General features: G+C 41.4%; 1 protein-coding gene across 4 annotated transcripts in view; it reads left to right on the top strand.

Annotated features, from left to right (window-relative positions):
• IL21R (interleukin 21 receptor) overlaps positions 1–8001 on the top strand; it is a 53515-nt gene that overhangs the window by 11353 nt on the left and 34161 nt on the right. The window contains exon 1 of one of the 4 annotated variants that reach the window (XM_024744201.1): positions 597–1520. The exons of the other annotated variants lie outside the window; for them this stretch is intronic. The gene's annotated coding sequence lies outside the window, so the exon portion shown is untranslated. Of the gene's footprint in view, positions 1–596; positions 1521–8001 lie in introns of those variants that run through there. 4 annotated transcript variants of the gene reach the window in all.

Below are 8001 nucleotides of genomic sequence, written 5' to 3'. Positions count from 1 at the left end.
TTCATCAGTGTCTTATAGTTTTCTGAGTACAGGTCTTTTACCTCCTTAGGTAGGTTTATTCCTAGGTATTTTATTCTTTTTCTTGCAATGGTGAATGGAATTGTTTCCTTTATTTCTCTTTATGATCTTTATCACATTGATTGCTTTGCACATATTGAAGAATCCTTGCATCCCTGGGATAAATCCCACTTGATCATTGTTGTACGATCCTTTTAATGTGTTGTTGGATTTTGTTTGTCTGGTTCAGTCTCCCCCGGGGTCACTGCTCCTTCCCCTGGGTCCCGATGCACACACTACTTTGTGTGCCCTCCAAGAGTGGAGTTTCTGTTTCCCCCAGTCCTGTCGAAGTCCTGCAATCAAATCCCACTAGGCTTCAAAGTCTGACTCTCTAGGAATTCCTCCTCCATTGCTGGACCCCCAGGTTGGGAAGCCTGACATGGGGCTCAGAACCTTCACTCCAGCAGGTGGACTTCTGTGGTGTAAGTGTTCTCCAGTCTGTGAGTCACCCACCCAGCGGTTATGGGATTTGATTTTACTGTGATTGCGCCCCTCCTACTGTCTCACTGCAGCTTCTCCTTTGTCTTTGGATGCGGGGTGTCTTTTTTGGTGAGTTCCCGTGTCCTCCTGTCGATGATTGTTCAGCAATTAGTTGTGATTCCGGTGCTGTCGCAAGAGGGAGTGAGCACATGTCCTTCTACTCCCCAGTCTCTCTACACTGTGGTTCTAATATGAGGGAGAAGGGCAGGAAGGAAGTTGGGAGGCAATTAGCAGTGGCTGCCATTTGCCCTGCAGCCAACGTTGGAGCCTCACCCTCATCCTCTCAGCTCTACACACTGAGGGGTTCTTATTGCAAAATACTTGCAACTAGTAGCCCGAAGGCTTATTTTTGGCTGCAGGTACGCACAGGAGGGCAGCTGAACTGCCCCTGGAAGCAGCCCTCTACTAATGGCAGTTGGGGTCCTAGTGAAGAAATACCCCGGCTTCCTTGCTCCTCATCTGGGACAAGTTGGAGAAATTAACTGGATTAAGTTCCAGTTGCCACAGCACTAACCCGCTCTTCGAGCTCCCTGTTGGCTTCCTGCCCTGCCGTGCCTCGCTTGCTGACTCGCCTGCAAATGTTTTCTGGGCTCACCTCGCAAATCCATCACGTGCACTTGAATCCTTGTCTTATAAATTGCTTCTGGCTCCGCAACAAGAGAAGCCACCGCAATGAGAAGCCTGCGCACCACAACGAAGAGTAGCCCCCGCTCGCCGCATCTAGAGAAAGCCTGTGCACAGCAACAAAGACCCAACGCAGCCAAAAATTAATTAATTAATTAATTAAAAAGAAATTGCTTCTGGGGGAACCCAACCAAGACATCCCTCCTGCCTCAAACAGCAATAATGTGATCCATGGCTGGGCAATCTGATCAGCCCACCAGGGAGACTAATTTGAGGAAGAGATTTAGAAAATTCTAAGACGTTATTATCATCTGCTTGAATGAGAGTCCTGTTTGGTCCACAGCCTCAAACACACCCAGGTGAGTCTTGAAAGCAGGATAATCGTTTCCCTTCTGTGTTACTCGTAACTGAGGGCACCGTTTATTAGTTTTATATTCAGCCACTGCTCTTGAAATAAAGCCACTGTAACAGCGTAACAGAATGAAAAGATGGTTCCAAGTCTCAGCCACATGTGTGTACAGCCCAGCCCTCCCGCCACCACCCTCTAGATGTTACCTTCTGCTATGGTGAGTTCTCAGTGTAACACCTCCTGCCCTTCCTTGGCTAGAGTCCTTAGCCGACCATTTGGTCCATCAAAGGAGCCCTACAATGTTGGGCCTCAAAAGGAAATGGATGCGGAAGGAGGTTCCCGAGAGAGATTTTAAAAGATGTAAATAAATGGAGAGCTAGTTCATGGGCATGGATTGGAAGATACAATATTTTTAAGATGGCACATCTCCCCCAATTGATCTATAGATTCGACACAATCCTTGTCAAAATCCCAGCAGATATTTTTGCAGAAATTAACAAGCTAATCCTAAAATTTATACAGAAATCCAAAGGAGCCAGAATAGGCAAAACAATTCTGAAAAAGCAAAATAAAGTTGCATGACTTTCACTTCCCAATTTCAAAACTTGCTACAAAGCTACTGTAATCCAAGACCTACTAGAGAATGGACTTGAGGATATAGGGAGGGGGAAGGGTAAGCTGTGACAAAGTGAGAGAGTGGCATGGACATATATATACTACCAAACGTAAAACAGACAGCTAGCGGGAAGCAGCCGCCTAGCACAGGGAGATCAGCTCAGTGGTTTGTGACCACCTAGAGGAGTGGGATAGGAAGGGTGGGAGGGAGTGAGGCGCAAGAGGGAGGAGATATGGGAACATATGTACGTGTATAACTGATTCACTTTGTTATGAAGCAGAAACTAACACACCATTGTAAAGCAATTATACTCCAATAAAGATGTTTATAAAAAAAATTTTTTAAAAAGCTACTGTAATCCAGACAGTGTGGTACTGACACACAGATAGACTTAAAGCAATGGAATAGAATAGAGTACAAAAATAAACCCATACATTTATAGTTAATTAATTTTCAAAATAGGTGCCAAGGTAATTCCATGGGGAAAAGATAATCCTTTTAACGTATTATGCTAGGACAATTGGATATTCACATGCAAAAAGATAAATTTGGATTATCTCACACTATACACAAACATTAACTCAAAATGAACCATGGTGCTAAACATGAGAACTAAAACAATGAAACTTTTAGAAGAAAACATAAGGAGAATTTGTGTTACCTTGGGCCAAGCACATTGCTCTTAGACATGCACCAAAAGTGCAATCCACAGAAGGGAAAAATAATTGGTAAATTGCAGTTTAATAAACTTTAAAATGTAGAGAATTTCAAGGCTCAGTCTTTCCACTGACACAAGCATTAAGCTGGCAAAACCTGTCAGGATCAACTTTTTTTCCTGGAATCTAATCAAAACTGAAAAGCAACCAGGGGGCCTCCTTGATGAAGAAAGAGACTCAGTATTTGCTAAGAATGTATTGTGGCATTTTTGCTTATCTGCTTACTACTTCCTATTCCCCAGCTCAGTCGGGGCGGGGGTGGGGGGGAACAGTGGTCTGCATTTTGGGTGTGATTTGCTAGAACAGGAAAGGGCAATACAGACTTTGTTCTCAAAGAATTGTGGTTGTACCTTTTGATCTGTCTGGTAGCTTCCTGAGGGATTGGCTTGGGCATTTGCCTTCGTTGTGCCACCCCTTTGAAACTCTTTCAAGACTGGAGCTGCTTCCTAGGTAGTGTCTGTTGAAATAACTTAAAGACATATACTGCCCAACTGGGGCAAGGGGTGATGGACAGAGCAAGCACAGACAGACCAAAAAGCCTGGGAAGGAGGAGGCTGGAGAGGAAAATACAAAGGCATTGAAAGGCTTCCACATATACCAGGGAATCTGGAATGCAATGTGTACGCCCAGGGCTGAATGCAGCACAGAAAAGATCTGAGAAGACCCTAGGTTTGCACCTCTGGCTAATCTTTGGATTCTTCACAAGCAGGTGAAACGCTAAGGTGAAAGCTAAAATACAGTTATAGTCAGCCTGGCTAAGCATTGAAGAAGTGTCCCAGCTCAGAGCCAATCTCTAAAGACTGAGAAAGTAGTTTTTGTTCTGTGTGCCTTATTCATTTTGGCTCCAGGTGTTTAAGGAAATCTCTATCAGATCGCTGGCTGACTGCCAAGATAATGGAATGGAGTGGAGACTTCAGTGAATATACAACAACAAGGAATAATACGGTATTTGCAAAAATAGATTGGAAAATTCACTAAACAAATGGATGGCTGCAGCCAAAGCAAACAACAAAAGCAAACCCTGTTGGGGCAGAGGGGCAGGGGAGAATCTAATTTCCAGAGTTATCACATTACAATGTTCAAGATGTCCAGTTTTCAACAATAACAAAAACAATAAGGCATAAAAGACATAGGAAAGCATGGCCCATTCACAAGGAAAACACAAACCAAAAAGGAAAACGACAGAAACTGTCCCCGAGGAAATCCAGACATTGGGCTTACTAGATAAAGATCTTAAATCTGGTGTCTTAAATATGCACAAAATGCTAAAGGAAACCATGGATGAAGAACTAAGGGAAACCAGAATGATGTATGAACAAATAGAAAATATTAATAAAAAGAAATTATACAAAGGAACCAAATAGAAATTCTGGAGCTGAAAAGTAAACACTGAAATGAGAAATTTACCGGAGGGGTTCAACATCAGATTTGCAGCAGGCAGAACAAAGAATCAGTGGCTTGAAGATAGGCAAATTGAAATTATCCAGTTTGAGGTGCATAAAGGAAAAAAAGAGTGAAGAAAAGTGAACAGAGCCTAACGGACTTGTAGGGCCCCATTAAAGTCCGTTAGTCCGCAAACTGAATCCTATCGCATGTTAAGAGGATTATACACCATGACCAAGTAGGGTTTTCCCAGGAATTCAAGGGTTGTTCAACATAAAATTAATCAAGGTAGTACACCACATTAATAAAATGAAGGAAAACCCACATGCTGATCTCAACTGATGCAAAAAAAAGAGAAGCATTTGATTAAATTCAATACCCTTTCATGATAAAAAAAAAAAAACACTTAGCAAACTAGGAATAGAATGGAAGTCCCTCAACGTCATAAAGGCCATATGTGAAAAACCCACAGTTAACATCACACATGATGAATGATACACCAAAAGCTTTTCCCCTAAGATCAGAAAGAAGGGTGCCTGCTGTCACCACTGCTATTCAACATCACACTGAAGGATTTTGCCAGAGCAATTCAGCAAGAAAAAGAAATAAAAGAAACTGGAAAGGAAGAGGTAAAATACCACTATTTGCAGATGACATAATACTATAGCTAGAAAATCCTTAAGAATTCACCAAAAAATTATTAGAGCTAATAAACAAATTAAGCAAAATGGCAGGGTACAAGATTAATACAAAAGTTAGCTGTGTTTATATACACTAACAATGAACAATCCAAAAAGGAAATCAAGAAAACAATTCCATATATAATAGTATCAAAAATAATAATATACTTAGGAATAGATTTAACCAAGGAGGTGAAAGACTTATACACTGGAAACTACAAAACATTGCTGAAAGAAATTAAAGATCTAAGTAAATGAAAAAGCATCCCATGTTCATGTAATGGAAGAATTAGCATTGTTAAGATGGCACTTTTTCTCAAACAACATCTAGATTCAGTGCAATCCCTGCCAAAATCCCAATAACCTTTTGTTCTTTCAGAAATGGAAAAGTTGATCCTAAAATTCATATGAAATTGCATAGGACCCAGAATAGCCAAAACAATCTTTAAAAAGAACAACAAAGTTGGAGGGCTCAAACTCCCAATTTCAGAACTTACTACAAATCTACAGTAATCAAAACAGTGTAATACTGGCATAAGGACAGAAATAGAGATCAATGGAATTTAATCAAGAGTCTAGAAATAAATCCGTACTGTATGGACAGTACTTTTGACAAGGATGCCAAGACAATTCAATGGGGAAAGAATAGTCTCTTCAACAAGCAGGTGCTGGGACAACTGGATATCTACATACATGGATCCTTACATCATATACAAAAATCAATATAAAGTGGATTAGAAACTTAAATATAAGAGCTAACAAAATAAAACTCTTAGAGGAAGGTATAAGGGTATATCTTCATGTCCTTAGATTTGGTGATAGACTCATAGACATGACACCAAGAGCATGGGCACCAAAAGAACAAAAGCGATAAACTGTACTTCATAAACATTAAAAACTATAAGAAAGTGAAAAGATGACCACAGAATGGGAGAAAGTATTTGCAAATCATATATTTGATAAGGGTCTAGTATCCTGGATATATAAAGAACTCTTACAACTCAACAACAAAATGACAAACAATCTGTCTTAGTGTGTTTGGGCTGCTATAACAAAATCCAGTAGACTAGGTGGCTTATTAACAACAGAATTTACTTCTCACAGTTCTGGAGACTGGGAAGTCCAACATCAAGGTGCCAGCAGATTCGATAGAGCCCGCTTCCTTGTTTATAGACTGTTGTATCCTCACAGGGCAGAAGGAGTAACTTATCTTTCTAGTGTCTTGTTCATAAGGGCACTATTCACATTCATGAAGGCTCTGCCCTCATTACCTAATCATCTCTCAGAGGCCCCACCTTCTAATACCATTACATTTGAGGGGTAGGATTTCCACATGTGATTATGGGGGAGAACAGACAGTCTATAGCACAGCCCAAGTTAAAAACAGGCAAAGGACTTGAATAGATATTTCTCCAAAGAAGGTGTATAAATGACTACCAAGCACACGAAAATATGTTCAACACCATTAACCATTAGGGAAATGCAAAGCAAAACCACAATGAGATACCATTTTATACACACCAAGATGGCTCTAGTAAAAAAAAAAAAGAAAAATAGTAAGTGTTGGCAATGACGTGGAGAAATTGGAGTTCTCATACATTACTGGTGGCAGTGTAAAATGGTGTGGCTGCTGTGGAAATCTGTTTGTCAGCTCTTCGGTAAGTTAAACATAGAATGACCCAGCAATCCACTCCTGGGTGTATATCCGCAAGATTTGAAATGCAGGTCTGCACATAGATTTGCACGGATATGTTCATAGCCGTGTTATTCGTAATAGAGATAAAGTGAACACAATCCAGCTTCCACCAGCTGATGAATGGAATAACCAAATGTAGCATATCTGTGCGATGGAGTATTACTCGGGCATAAAAATGAATGAAGTACATGCTACCACACAGAAGAAACTCACACACGTTACGCAAAAGAAAAGAAAGCAGACACAAAAGACCACATGCGTGATTCAATTTATACAGAATACCCAGAAAAGAAAAAGGAAAATCAGTAGAGACAGAAAGGAGATTACTGGGGCTGGGAGTGGGAACGGGATTGACTGCAAACAGGAACAAGGGACCTTTTTGGAAATATTCAAAAAATTAGATAGCAGTGATGGTTGCAAAGCTCAGTAAACTTACTAAAAATCATTGAATTGTACACTTACAATGGGTGAATTTTATGCTGTGTAAATTATACCTCAATAAAACTGTTAAAATAAAAAAGAGGAAATGGGTTGAAGGAGGGGCTGTGTCAATTATTTTTTTCCCAGTAGTCCCCTTGGCTGAAATGCAGATTTAACCACTTCCTCCCCACTGACCAGCTTTAAATACTCAGGGGTGTTGGGAGGGTGTTGAGAGATCTTATTTCACCCTCTTCTGAGACCTCCTGGGCCACATTCGTGAGACAGGAACTGACCTAGAGGGGTCCCTTAAGGGACCCTTCCCTCAACACAGATCTATTTCTAAGGGGACACAGTTTCACTCCAAAGGACATGGCAGCTGTTAACTTTCCATCTCCAAAAGCATCTACTTTTTAAACACAAAGGGTTAAGTTCCCACTGCTGCATCTTACCCACTCCCTAAATCATGGCTGGAGCACTCTTTTGAAAATGTAGATTGGATTAAGCCACTCCTCTGATGAAACCTCAGATGACATCCAATTTCCCTTGGAGCCAAATCTACCTTCTTCACCCCATCCTGCAAGGTCCTAGGTGGTGTGCAGGATGTGGGACTTCCATGACTCCGTCTCCTAGCATCCCTTTGCTTGTTCACTCTATTCCCCACACAGTTCCCAAGTTCCTGGAGCGAGCCACACTCCCTCCCACCTCAGTGCCTTTGCACTTGCAGGACCTTCTGCCTAAAATGCTTCCCCTGTGGCTGGGGTATTTCTTACCATCCAGGGTGCCCCCTCTGTGTCACTACCTAGACCTCTCATCTGTTTTCTATGACAGTATAATTTGCATTTAGTTTGTCCATTACTTCTTTTTGTCTGTCTCTCCCCACCAGAATACAGGCTCCATGAGGGCCACCACTCTTGTGTATTTCTGGAGAATGTCCCCAGTACCTAGCCAAGGGCATGTTCAGTGTCGGCCGGTAGAAGGCC

The sequence above is a fragment of the Neophocaena asiaeorientalis genome, unplaced genomic scaffold (assembly GCF_003031525.2).
Source record: "Neophocaena asiaeorientalis asiaeorientalis breed wild unplaced genomic scaffold, Neophocaena_asiaeorientalis_V1.1 scaffold91, whole genome shotgun sequence".
NCBI lineage: Eukaryota > Metazoa > Chordata > Mammalia > Artiodactyla > Phocoenidae > Neophocaena > Neophocaena asiaeorientalis.
Note: the sequence above shows the minus strand (reverse complement) of the source record. Positions and strands in the feature narration are given on the sequence as shown.